A 14887-nucleotide genomic window follows, 5' to 3' on the forward strand; every position below is an offset into this window, starting at 1 on the left:
ACTTACTATTCGTTCTTGTGCAATTTAAAGTTGCTTTAGTGAGTGTTTAAAGTTTCATATTGTTTTGCAGTGCAGAAATAAAAGCTAAAAGTTAAGAGAATGCATGTTTTCTATCACTTTTAAATAAAGGGTTTTAGTAAACATTTTTAGCTGATAACTGAACTGTTAACTTAAGCAAGCTGGTTTTAAAGTTTTTAAATTTTTTATCGAAACCTTTAAAATTCAGTGAAAGCAATAATGAAAGCTCTTATGAATGCTTTAATGAAAGTTCTCATGAAAGCTTCAATGAAAGCTCTAATGAATTTTTTTATGAAAGCTCTTTTGAAAGCTATTATTAATCGGCATCAAGCTATTCCAAATATAGATCGATTAAATAATATTTTCATCAAACTCTTACTTCTTAAGAGAAACATTTGCTTTTAGAGCTCACTTTTTTTCGAAAACAAATGATTTGTCTGAACATTTTCATAACATATCCTCAAGCCAAAACACAAGTACGTAATTACTAATCCAGAACTCATTTAAACATGTTTTTAAGCATTTACTGAAAATAGAAACTTCACTGTATCCCGAATTTGAAAGCAAGGATAACAAAACGAACACATAGGCATTTGCGAGGCGATGTTGCACATGTAGACATGCGGCAAAGTGCTTTCATAATGGTGTGTTGATGGAGCTATTCAAATGGAACAACGAGGTTGGCTAGCAATAAAACTAGAGGCCAAGGAGAGTGTGCCGAAATGTGAGTGTGTGCCTGTGAAAGCTGCATGTGATAAAAAGCACTGACTACTTTAAAGGGTGCATAGAGTATTTAGATGGACTAAAGTGTGATGCTGCTGGTGGAACGACAGGAAATGATGATGACGATGATGGTGATGGTTGTGATGACGATGTTGATGCTATTGCTGATTTGCGCTACCAAAAACAAGGAAAATATCTAAAATACAAATACTATATGGTGATAGACAAGGTGGTATGGAGCTTTGGGAGACAATTTCAGGTACTAGCTAAAAAGGATTGCAGTTCATCATAATGTTGAGGACCGCTCTGTAAACTGCATAAAAATCAGCGCTGCTGAGCAGCACAAAGCTATAGAGCCAACAACATTGATGCTTTCATTGGCAACAATGACTATGCGAAATAAGACGAGGCAGCGCTTATGTTGCTATACCGAGTTGCGATGAGATAAGATGACTTTAGTTCGGATGAGTTGAGTTGAGTTGAGATGAGAAATGAAATGAGACGAGACGAGATGGCGAGTAACCACAAGCACTGCCACGGCGACAGCTGCTACCGTTAGCTGACTAAAAAGCTGCAACACAGCAAAAGTTTGTCTTTTCATGCCGTTGTGGAGAGCGGTTGCGGTGTGTGTACAGGATATTGGTATATTTGTTGGTATGTGGTCTGTAGCGTACAACTTAGCTGCGAGGATACCACCGGCGTTCAAACACACACACACATACACATGCATATGCATGCCTGACGATGAAATTTAATGGGGTGCTTTGATGCGATTGGTTTTCATATAACGCAGGCGCTTAAAATCATCGAATCATTCAAAAGAAAAGTGTGCAGCGAAGGCAGCAAAATGCTAACACACACACACACTCAAGCGCACAGAACAACAAAAATACAGTCTAGGAAGAATTGTATGCGAAAGAAAGTTGGTAAAATAACTTATATACAAGTAGGTGAAGCAGAAAAGGAATGAGCAAATAACGAAAGTAGACGAAGGCAAGGCGGAATAAGTGACTCGGTAGGCGACCGCGTTGTCTCTGCTAAGTATGTATGTGTGTTAGATACAAAAAAAACTCTCCTACAAAAAATTCGCAAAAGGACAGCCAACTGGCATTAGCCAACAGCAAAAGAATTAAATTGAGTAGGAAAAATAATAATTTCTTTCTTTCGCATACATTTTTTGTGTGCTTTTTTCTCTATGCTTTGTCGTTGCTTCGCTTTAACATTTTCCGTTATTACGGCTTGGAGGCGTTAAGATGACGTTTATATGCATTAGTAGTGTATGTACATATATGCAAGCAAGCGCTGCCTCACTGTATGGAATACAACTACAAGCACGCTTGCCAAAGCACGCTGTGTGTGGGTGGTGGGATTTTGCAGCACAAAGCGTAGCGCAAACAGCAGCCAATGCGTAGAGCGACAGCTGCCACAAGGCACACACACACACAGGCACGCGCCTGCATATACACACATAAAGCGGAAGTGGTATAAATGAAAATTGTGTTTGTGTGTGTATGTAAATGCTTAAGTTAATGGTTGCTGGCACAAAAGCTTTTCTTCATTTCGCTTCAATGCCAATGTTGTTGTGTGTTTGTTTGTTATTGTTTTATTTTTATTTTTTTGTTATTAGTCATGTATTTAATATCATGATACATAGGGCTGCATATAATATTTATGTGTATGTACATGGATGTTTTGTTGGCAAATCGCTTTCTGAATATACATATTTTTTTAAGTCACGCTGCGACGAAGTGCTTGGAAAGGAAACTTGAAAATAGGTAAAAAATGTGATGGAAGTCCAAATTTGCGAAAATATTTATGTAATAAAGTACTATTTCTTCTTCATAACAAGATTTCAGTGCGAATCAAAAACGGAAAAATATTAAAATATTAAATTCACATCTCAAAAGTATGTGTGTTGGTTTTTATATGAAAACACGCAACAAGTTTGAAATTTTCTCTTCGAAGAAATTGAGCCGCCGCCTATGACGCAGCATAAGTTTTACAGCAATTTCCACTTGAAGATAGCATTATTGCTCCTATAAGGTATATATGTGCATACAAACATGTTAATACATGTTAATATTTCATTAATGTAATGTTACATACACAGATCAATTAATTTGAGCGACGGCAGGGCGTATGAGTAACTAAATATAAACATATACACAGAAAGAGCAAAAATCATTCATTGCATAGAAGCTACATGAAATTTTAAAGTGAATAAGCAAAATTGAAATATTAAACTAAAATATTAATACACACTTTATTCCAAAGCAGTCTTTTCCCGCAACCTTTCCATAAAGAACACACAATTGTAGCATGCTTTAAGGCGCAAATGCATGTTTTTGTGGAAATACACTATATTTTGGTATCCTAAAATTAAATATACTTACAGCAAAGTATGAAGAATGTTGCTAAAAGTGCACACTCATGCTTGGTGGGCACTTTTGCGAAGCATTATTAACTACAGTTGAGCTATTTGTATGATATTTTAGCATTTATCGATTATTATGTCAAGGGAAAATTTAAAATTTACACTAACACAATATATGCTTGCGTTTAAAGTGAATCCAAGGCTTGTAAATCCAAATAAACTTCCCTCATACAACACTGCGCTTCACTTCGTCTCTCTGGCGTAACACACAATAAATTTTTAAATTTCATTAAAGCACAATTCCAATGAATTTGCTCAAAATCAAAGCGCCTACTCTCTTCGTTACTGCCAAGTATGTGTCGCTTCCGGCCTATTTTCTTCGCTTTTTACATTGCATACAAAAGCTTCTAGGCCATGGGCAATTTTCATGTCTGCCATTTATTTTTTTTTTTTTCTTTAAAATTTTTTCCATTCATTGTAACTGTGTGTAGTATGTGCCCGTAAGTGTTCTGGTCATTTTTCATTTGCTAGCGCAGACACAAAGCAAAAATCTGGCAAAGATGCATGAAGAAACATGTGCCTTGAAATTGTAGTGGTTGTGAAAAAACAACAGCCTACCAGCAGGCGCTCTTTATATACATTTTTAATTATGACTTCAAAAATCAGGACAATTTGTCTGGTGACTGTATATAAATGATTATTTTTTATTCATGTTTTTTGTCTTTTTGTGTATGAAATTGTCTGCACGACTGTCAGTGGCGGTTACGAGTGGCGAAGCAGACTTTTAGGCGCATACTGTATATGTGGTTCAATCATATGGCCTACGCTCGAGGCAGTGCAGACAGTTGTATTGATTATTTTAAAGCAAAAAATGTATATATAAAATTTTAAAGCTTTGGTGTAATCTTTGCAGAAGGGCAAGCGATATTTTTTTATGCTTCTTAAAGTGGAGCACGCTAGTTGACAAACTACTATATCGACACTTTTTACTAAATTGTGGATAATATTTTACCAACTTCAAAATTTGATACTTCAAAAGGCTCATATAACGTTATAAATAAATCGATTTTTTTCTTCAGTCTAACAATGAATTTTTAGGCGCTCAAAAGTATACTTCAAAAACTTCACATTCGCAACTTAACTATTTGTGACATAATTTTTCTGCTTTCAGTCGCTTTCATTATTGATTTTTCATGCAATTTCGGCACAAATGTCTCTACTTTTTTACTCTACTCTTGAAGTGCTGCTACTATACGTCGGCACATACGATTTCATGAATGTAGCCAATGCATGCCCGAGAGAATTTGTAAATAAAAATCACTTTTATGAAACATTTACCATAGTTTCCCATTGTTTTTTCATCATTTGTTTGTTTATCTGTCACTTTTTCGTGCGTTGATAAGCGAACAAAAAAAAACAAACAAACACTTGCCTTGTGTTTTGCTACTTTTTGAATTAATTTGCTTTTATTGCGCCTAAAAGTGTGCTAGCGTTGCGTTGCCATAGATGCGAGTCGCACAAAACGTCAATATTTGCCGGTGTGATGTCTGCCCTTCCATTTTTTTCTCTACATACATATGTACATACATGTGACATGTGAAGGTGCATGAGTTTATTTTCGGGGTTTGTTCGTGTGTGTGTGAGCGTATTGAAAACCGAATTGTACGTGTGTGATCGCTTTATGGCACTTTCGTTCCGGCAATGTTACACACAAATATATACACGAACTTGTGTGTGTGTGTGTCTACAAGCCTTGAGCGTCACGCTCTTACACTATATAGCAATAAAACAACACTAAAAATAGCAGCAACAACACTAAATATAGGCGCACAGTCACACACAAACACACCTACAACCAAGTGGTAACAGTTTTTGATGGCTTCTATGGCTTTTATGGCGGCTCACATTGACTATCTGTCTGTCTGTTTGGCTGGCAGTTACGCCGCGCGCCCCTCTCTGCTACTACAACTGCACTCACAACGCGGCGGTTGGCTGCTTGGAGTTGCCTTTCGATGTTAAATGCGCCAAATTTGTATGCCCAAACAAAGAGAATCATAATAACAAAAGAAATAAAAAAGTAGTAAAAGACACATAGAAACGCTGCTAAAAAGCATTGGCAGGCCAAGCAGCGTGTAAATGCAAAATGCCGGCGGTGTGGCAACAGGAGCGGAACTACACAAGCGGCGGCGACGGCAACGGCGGCAGCCAACCAGCTGAGCAACCAAACGGAGCAGCTGAGCAGGCTCGGCGGCGTGCGAGCGAGTGCACAATGGAAAACCAGTGTCAAGGTTAACGACCAATGAATTTATTTTGCTTGAATAAATTTTACGATAATGAGGAAATTGTCGTTGTCGTTTTGGGGGTTTTTAATGTTAATGTTATTACACACTACGTTTTACTTGTTTCGCTTCCTACTTACACATACACACACGCACACATGCATACATACCAACAAATGCTTCGATTGCTTGCTGGTAATCGTACGCAAGTAGTTTGTTTATCTGTTGTAGTGTATTGCAGGTTACAATAAATGCTTTGCAGCACGAAGTCGCAGACAGAAAGTCGTAGCGCCTGTGTGTATGCTACAGAATTTGTGTAAACGACATGTGCAGTCAGTGAAAGCGCGCAACAGCAATACCAGCCAGGACACACTGAGCGCAGCCATGACAGTAAAGCAAACACATTCATTTAACTTGGCTCGCTTTTCGTTTTTAATTTTATTTATATTGTTATGATAATAACTAGCATACAGGCATACAAGTGTATCTGTGTTTGTGCGCATGTGTGTGTACTTTGCATTGTTTGCATCCACTTACGTTGATGTTAGTAACGTTTACCAGTGTGCTTACGACTCTTATGTGCTTGGTTGGGCGCCAGTGTCTGCGCCGGCGCATGCGGTTGACCCACCAACACAGCAAGCACCACCAGCACATACGCCTTTAGAAACCCATTCAATGCTAAATATCTGTGCACACACTCAGTTACGATTCATTGCTGTTGTTCTTTTTGTTGTTGTTGTTGTGGCGTATGTGTATTTTGTATTGTTTTCATTTAATTTATCATTCTGCGCATGGGTGTATGTGTGTGCATGGGTGAAAGTTCTTTGACTCTACAATCGATATTTTGCTGGCGCTCCGCACGCTGAGGTGTGCAACGCAAATACAATAAATTATGAGGCACAATTTTAAATTGCAAAATAAAAGTGAAAAAGCAGACAAAAGCACAATGAAAGTGTAAATGGCGCTTGTGTGGCATAGTTTTAGGTGTTGTGGCTTTGTTTTTGGATATTGTATATGGAAATGTAAGGAGAACACGAAAATTCGCAATTATTTGGAAATTTAATTTTTTTTGGTAGAAAATTTATTTTAGATGATGTCTAATTAATTATAAAATTAATGCAATTAAACAAAAAAATACATAAATAAAAATCAATAAAAATATGTATTTTCATCATTTTTGTCTTATTCCTACTTTCTAACTTCAGAGCTTGAAATTAGAATATCTAGATATTTAGAAATATTTGTTCATCAAAAAATATACATATTAAAATTCTCACACTCGGCAGATTGTAAGCTCCCAAAAAACTTGTGGCTCAGTAAACTTTTTCTAAAAACTTTTCAATCATATTTCATAAGCTTTAAACTTAAAATCCAGTTATCTTACTGAAATTTCATTTATTTCAATTTCGGATTTGCGATTAAACAACTATATATGTGTATATATATTAATTTCCTGAAGTGATGTTAATACAAACACCGCTCGCCTTATGCAAACCGCAGCATACAGCCAGCAGATTCTCACAGACCACACATTAAAACCAACCGAACTAAACGAAACAACGAACACTCAAATTCGCAAACAAAATCAAAATCAAAATTCTATTTGGCAGCAATGCCGAACGCTCAGGCAGTGCTGAGCCGGCGAGTTAGTGGTCAGATGGGCGAGTATCATACACCATATAGCTAACTGTAACAATCACTCTGTCAATCAGGCCATGAAAGGGTGGCTGCACTGCCACTCTGGGTGGCGGTGGTAGTCAGGCAGTTTGTGCAGGCGGCGGTAAGGCCTGTCTGCAATCGAGTGCCGCGTCGCACACTCCATTTCACGTAACATTAAATCTGTGATTTATTAGGGTCACGTGACCGTCAAACGAACGAAAGTCGGCAGACGAGTGGACATGAATGCATGAATGAATGAATGCGCGGAGTGCCGCTACACACAGACACACCATATGAGACGCTGTAAACGGTGGCATTTTAGGCGTCAACAGTAACGTCACACAGTCGACGTGAGCGCGTCAAAAATATAAGCAAAAAAAAAAGTATTTCGCAAAAATTAGTAGCACATACGGAGTATATCACTTTTTATTAAAGTTAGGCACAATTCAATACTGAAACTTTGCTGTGGCCAAAGCCGAAAATGTACTACACTACAACCGCGTCCGCGGCTAATTTGGTGGTAACCACCCAAAATGCAGTCAGCGGCAGCGCAACAGTGTTCGCTGTATAAATACGTTAGTTAGTTGGTAAACATCATTTCGCCATTTGTTTGCTTATTTTGGTTATTTGGTTGTTTGACTATTTGATTATTTACTCGCCAGCTTGGTCACCGCTCCATTTCGCTAGCTGTTTCTACATTAGCGCACTGCAGTTAGTAAGTTCGTTGCGTGTTGATAAAATAACAGCAAATATGAGCTTAGCGAACTATATTTATTAAAGGTAGCAAAAAAAAATATGTCCATTTAGATAAGAGCGCATATAAATCAATACCAATGAATAATGGAACTTAAATAAAAAGAAAAAATAATTACAAACAATTATTATTTAAATTTAATTTTCTCAACAATTTAGTATTTTTTTAGCGGTGAAAAAAAAAATTAATTGACAAAAAATTTTAGACAGAAATAATTTACCTTTAAATAAAATGCAAAAGAAGCACGAAGAAGGTTGGGAATGCAAAAAAGTGCAGTTCTTGGTAAAAATCGCTTACAGTGGAAACACAAGAGTGAGCGCAGGCGAGCTAGCTTGCGACAGCAACAAATGATGGGTGCTTGTTGTTGATGCTGTTGGCCTTTCCGATACCCCCGGACAAACCGCTCTTGCTTAAGCATATGCTGTCCACAACTGTCCCTATAAAATTCCTTGATTTTTAGTGTCACTGACTTCTCGGTTGCTTGCGAATCTTATTTAATTTTTTTTTTATATTTTACTTTATTGGATAATTTTTCAGGCAGATCTCTTTTGTCTGTGTTAAAAATTTCACAATGAAAATAAATGCAAAAACAAAAAGCAAGAATTGACACAAAAATTACGACCGCCAGTTGTAGTTGATCTGTGCACGATCTGTGATGGTCATGTGTTGTTGCTGTCTGTATGCGCTTGTAAAATGATATGCTCAAGCGACAAAATGTACAAGCAAAAAGCAACAAAAGCAACAAAAAAAAAATAATAAAAATAATAATAAAAAATATGCAAAATCGTTGTAAAAGATATGTAAGCCATCGCATGGGATTCTGCGTAATAATTTGATACGAAAAGTGTGCAAAAGTTGGTGATTTTAAGCTGTGAGCTGACTTTTGCTTTGACATGGTAATATTGCTTTCAACGTTTTTGTTGTTGTTGAGCACAATTTCACATTTTGATATCTATAAATAAGCTTGTAAATATGTATGTACTAAAATCTGCTGTTTGAAGCTGAAATTATTTCAAATTAATATTTTCGAGTTCGAATACTGATTTTCGAAAACAGATATTGATATACTTGCTTTCAAGTTTACTTAGTTACATTGCCATCCAAATTTTCCAGCGCTCAATTTTTATATACTATATAATTTTATAGTATTGTATCGTTAACTAAGTAATAAAAAGCGCGTTCTTATCAACTAATTTGCGACAACAAACACCAAATATGAAGCAAACGCTCGTTCTAAAAGCATATTTGCGCAATTTTCCAGCTCTCTAATGCATAACTTTTCCATATGAATATTATTGTTTTCCACATTTTGTTGTTGTTACACTACACTAAGTGCTTTTAGTGTTGTTAATTATTGTATTTGTTTGTTGTTGTAATTGCCATTGTGATAAGCGCACGCTACGCTTCACACGCTGCGGCGACAAATCGCTCTTACCGGCCATGCAGAGTAGTGGCATAGAAAATAAGCGGACATTTTCTAAAGCAACAACAACACAGTTGAGAAAAAAAAAAAACAAGTAAAATGAAATAGAATAGAGTGAGAAAAATGCAAAAAGCAACCAACGCTGCTGTTTAGATAAAATTGTATTTCGAAAGTGACAGTTGAAATGATTTATCACCAACGCCCGGCCCGACATGTCCCAGCAAACCGACGCGCTGAAGCAATGTTCATATATACAGCAACAACAATAACAACAACAGCAATAACACCCCACGCGCTAGCAACATTCCAGACGACACTTTGCTTTTTCAAACGCGCTCGCATTTGTTGTAGTGGTGGCATTGACAGTCGTGGCAGTCATCAGCGTCGTCACAGCCGCTTCAGCTATCTCTGCGCCATATATAAGTACACTTTCATATATGTATATTATCTGAAAGCGCCTCTCGTGCGCTTGTGTCGCTTTGTTTGCAGCGCCATTTCGTCCGCGCGTCGGACCATTGGCCTAACTGTCTAACTGGAAATGTAACTGTCCGTTCGGCGCGCGTTGCCTGTGCATACACTTCTATCGCTTCTCTTGCGTATGCGCTAACGACAACAACACTACCAACACCCCACCCGCCATAATGCGTTCAGCATGCTTGTGCGCTTTTCTATGCACGCGCGTGTGTGTCTGTGTGAGTTATCCATTAAAGCATAGCCTAGTATTGCTCCCAACTGCTCGAATGTCGCCCCACTTCCATGGCCGCACTGTGTTGCTGCCGCTGCTGCTGTGCTCCAGCATTGTTGTTGCTGTCATCAAACTTTTTAGCGCAAGTGTTCTTCGACTTGGCGCACTGGCGCAGGCAGTGTCTCACAACAACGCGCGGCGGTGGCAGCCAAGCATTTGTGGAATTTTGTTCTATGCGCGCAGTGAGAAAAAATTTAAATTACTTTTTTCTGGTTCTTGTTGTTACTGTTGTGCTGTGTTGAGTTGAGTTTCATAAAGCCCACTGACGTTGCAGCAAGTTAAAGGCGTACGCAACAGCAACAGCAACGGCAGTGTAAAATGTGTAGGAAAATCGACCAGCGCGACAACGACAACGCCACATTTTTCCAATTTTCTATTTGGAGTGCAGGGTTCACTTTGCGCTGAGTTTTTTCTGCTTCTGCTGCTCAAGCTCGTGTACATATACATATGTGCGTTTAATTCTTACTTATGCGCGTGCATACGCATCTATATACATATATATATATATATATATGTATATATATAAGTATGTTCGTAACTCGTGTTGGAAATTAAATTTTCTATTCTAAAAGCTAATTTACAAAAGCTGCAAAAGTTGCGCAAACACACACGCACACACCAAAGCAAAGTACATATTAGATTTGCTATTGTTGTTTTTTTCGCTTTTTTCCCCAACTTTATTACTGCAGCTGTGCGTTGTTTTTGTTGTACGCTTCTATTCTACAATGCGGTGAAATGATTTACGAGCGTTGAAAAATTCATATCAAAATACAATGAAAACAAAAACCTGCAACTATAATGAAAATAAAACGGCGGGAAGAAAAAAGTTCTAAAAAACAAGGAAATAATATGGAATAGAATAAAATGAAAAAAGAACATAAAATAAACTTAAAATACAAAAAATATATTTTATTATAAAACTGTAAAGCATCCGCGTGCAAACATTCACCCAAATGCGCTCTAATACTAAAAGCAAGTTGTTTGTTCAGTAAAGTTTATTATATTTTCATTACTCTGATTTGTGGCATAGAATACAATATTTGAAATGATAGCATGCATACACGCATACATATTTACATACGTACATACATACATAAATATGCATACAATGTTGCTATTGTTTTACGTTTTAATTTCATTTTAGTTGCTTGAATTTCATTACCGTTTCACTGCCGGAAATTGTTGCTATTTGCGCTCTTAACAATTTCAGGCGGCAATTAAAAACTTTCATTTGTTGCATTTTGTAATTTTTTTATATGTATTTCATATATGCGTGTGCATATCCATATAGCAAGAATGTTGAATTAGTGAGATATTTAAAACATTTTTTTTTTGCAATTTATTTTGGTGAAATATAATTATTAAAACGATTGAAATTATATATCTAATTATTTTTTCTGATTGTATATGAATTCTTGAATCTTTTTTTTTTGTAAATTAATCAATCTGAATATTTTTTCACAAGTTATATTAAGGCCGAAAGCAAAGCGAGAACTTCCATTGTAACATATCGTTGTTCTTCCGTAAAAACTTTACTCAAAACTTTATTAAAACTTAATAATTTTTGAATGACTCTCATAAAATTATACTTTAAGCATTTCAGAAAATTTTATAAATAAATGTGGCGGCTGTCTTGACAAAACTACGCCAAGATATATATATAAGTATTTTTGTCTAATGTCTCGCTTTAAGCCACTGTAAAATTCTAGACATTCTATCCTCAGATACTTATAAGTCTTGCGAATTTAAATAACATTCTCTAATTAGGCAAAAACGGTACAGACTCGTTAAAATGTTTGGCAAGAATCAATCTCTTTTTTTGAATCGCTGTTAGAATGAATGGATAAATGCAAAACATTTTCTATCGTAATTTTCACTGATAACTCTGAATTTGGTTTAAATATTAATTATCTAAATAAAAAATTTTAAGGCATGTTTCGTTAGGATTATAAACTAAATAGAAAAATATTATTAAGTAATTAATTAGATTTTCAATGCAAAAACGTTACCGTATATGAAAGTATACTCCACATTTGTATATCTCTAATATGGTTCGAATAAAATCAAACAAATTTAATATTTTTTTAATTAAAATAAAATCATTAATAATGTCATTTAAAGCTTAAAAAACTCGAAAAAAAATTAAGAAAAAATTTGTTGTTAGCGACGGCAAAAACAGCGAACAGCTATCACAACTGTAGCGAAAATCAGGCGAATTAGAACAATAAATATTAAAATTAAGCTGAAATTGTCAAATCATTACATTTAAAAATGAATAAATTATGTATAAGATGACTTATAAAACTAATAATAAATTTAGTACAACAACACAACAACACACAACACCAATGATTTATTTTATAAAAATTGCTGTTAGAACCATAATTTATTACTTTTCTTTATATAAACTATGATATTACTCAGCTAAAAGCATGAGGCGAAGAGCGCTTTTTCTAAAACGGCTAGGTTGAATGCAAAAGAGTTGAACAGAAATAAGACAGATTCTCTTTGCAACAGACACAAACAACAATTTTCCATCGACTGTTAAAGGAATTTGAGAAAACCACTTTCCAGTGCCTTTGATGAAAAGCCGAAAATATTAGCAATTACATAAAATTATAATAAATTCTAACTTCTAAAAAAACACACATAAATTGAACAATGGCTGCAACATGCCTTTATTGTCAGCTCTTATTTATGAGTAATATGCCACAGATACATTTTTGGCGTTTTCACGCTGCAGATAAATTCGCTGTATTCGCTGCAAAAGCAAGTTCAACTTACGATATTGCACGTACAACGCGAGCGCATTTACGATATTAAACAAAATGTTGACACTCAAATATGTCTTTGAGTGAAAGAGTGCACGTATGCTTGAGGGGAAATTGCGCGCTACTCAAAACCATAGAACTGCGTTGTGTTCAAAGGGAGCGCTTGCCGCTCTTGAGGTGACAAGAACAAAGTCACTGCGCTATACCAGACCAACGTGAATTCGCCGCTTGTTCTCCCGCGCTCTCTTTCTCTCTGTCAAGAAAATGAATATTTCTGCTGAGTGTGTGCAAATGAATGAATTGCTCAATGTACGTATGACACTCTATCAACGCCACCTTCGCGCTACCGACACCAACAATAAGACTAACAACAAATACTATCACCACCCAGATATGGCGTATGCGCTCCAACGCCCAGCCCAACGGCGGCGCGCGGCTCGAGCGGTGGAATTTAGCCATGTGCTGAAGTCGTCGCCATTTCAGCGACGCGCTGGCTGACTTTAGCGCACGCCATATACACACACACACACTCTCATGCATACGAGCGAATGTTGAAAATGCGACGGCCACAAACGTAGAATCATTAAAGAAATTATAAAGATTTATGTGCGAAAAAAGTCGCGGCGCAGAGATTGTTGCTATTGCCACTGCTTTTATTGCTATAATTTTTGTTGTTATACACAAACAAACATGTATACTTATGTGTACGCGCAGTAGACACCGTCGAAGTCTATTAATTTTTCCAAAATTTTTATTACACTTTTGTGACGGCAACGGACGGGCGTTTGTGTCTTGGATAATGATTTCGACTGCCACAGACACGCTCGCACTAAGTCATTTAGGCAGGCATTACGCCGGGCGACAGACAGTCAGTGCGTCATTCATTCAGTGGGTTAGTTAGAGCTACTTATTGTTGCGGCATAACAAAAAACAAATGAAAAATGCACGCAGCTGCCAAGCTAAGCGCGAATTATAGCGCTGATTGTTGCTGTTGTTGTACATACAAACATAGCTGACGGCATTAGGCGCACTGGAAAACCACAGCGGCGCGTCGGTGGCAACGCATCAAGTGTCACAATTTGTTGATTTTTTATGATTTTTATGTTGATTTTATGTCGACGCGCGTTTGGCAACAGGAAGCCGACTCACAAAAGCAATGTGTACTAATAATACAATAAAATAATAAAATATGTGGCATAAACTGCTGCTGCTGCGTACTTTTATAACTGAATAACTGAATGTGTGTGTGTGATTGTTGGGGTGGTAAAATTCGTGGCGGACGCAATTACAAATTTTTATGCGTTCACAGGTTGATTTTTATAGGCGCTTGCACACACACACGCATACGCACACTCCAATATTTCATGGTAAATTTGCTATCAGTGCTCATTGTTTCACCTTTGACGACATACATACATAAATATAAATAAACTGTGATTTGGCGATTTTATGTTTTATGTCTTTTGTTTTCTTAACGCTTTAATAGATTTTTTTGTAGCTTAATTAAATGCTCTTGGGGCTTTTGATATTGCGCGTAATTGTTTTCGAAGCTAAATTTTATGTGTTCCGACATAAAGGTACTGGTTTTATGGTCAAAACATGCTTAAATATATAATTGCGTGCTGGGAAATGCGTTGTATTTATGAGTTCTAATTGGGTTTTTGAGGACATTCTTGCTGCTTTTTTATTATAAATACCTTTCAGATAAAATGTTTAGTGTATTTTACATACAATGCATTACAAATGTATATTTTTTCTTCTATTGGATTTCATTTGAGCGTTTTTTATGCGCTATAATATTTTTAATTAAATGAAATTAAGTTTTATTTTGAATTTAAATGCTTTGGAAATTATCTTTAATTAAAAATTATAAATTTTTATTATTTTAGTTTTCTTAATTATGCGCTTGAAATACACATATTTATGTTTACTTTGATATTTTACAAGAACTTAACGCGTCTAAATATTTTCATTAATTTAATGTCGTAAATTCGCTAACAAAATTTAAATTTTTTCACAAGATATTAAATCAAAAATTTAAATTGACAAATTTAAATTATGAAATATGAAAAGTATACAGTTTTGTAATAAAAGGGTCTACTAGGGCCTCTATAAAAATTTTTAATTTCGAAGAAATGTTT

General features: G+C 36.1%; 1 protein-coding gene across 1 annotated transcript in view; it reads left to right on the forward strand.

The window, feature by feature from the left end:
* Nucleotides 1–14887, forward strand: part of LOC105213891 (homeobox protein homothorax) — a 249552-nt gene that overhangs the window by 173457 nt on the left and 61208 nt on the right. The gene's annotated exons all lie outside the window — the stretch shown is intronic.

This window comes from Zeugodacus cucurbitae, chromosome 2 (genome assembly GCF_028554725.1).
Source record: "Zeugodacus cucurbitae isolate PBARC_wt_2022May chromosome 2, idZeuCucr1.2, whole genome shotgun sequence".
Taxonomy (NCBI): Eukaryota; Metazoa; Arthropoda; class Insecta; order Diptera; family Tephritidae; genus Zeugodacus; species Zeugodacus cucurbitae.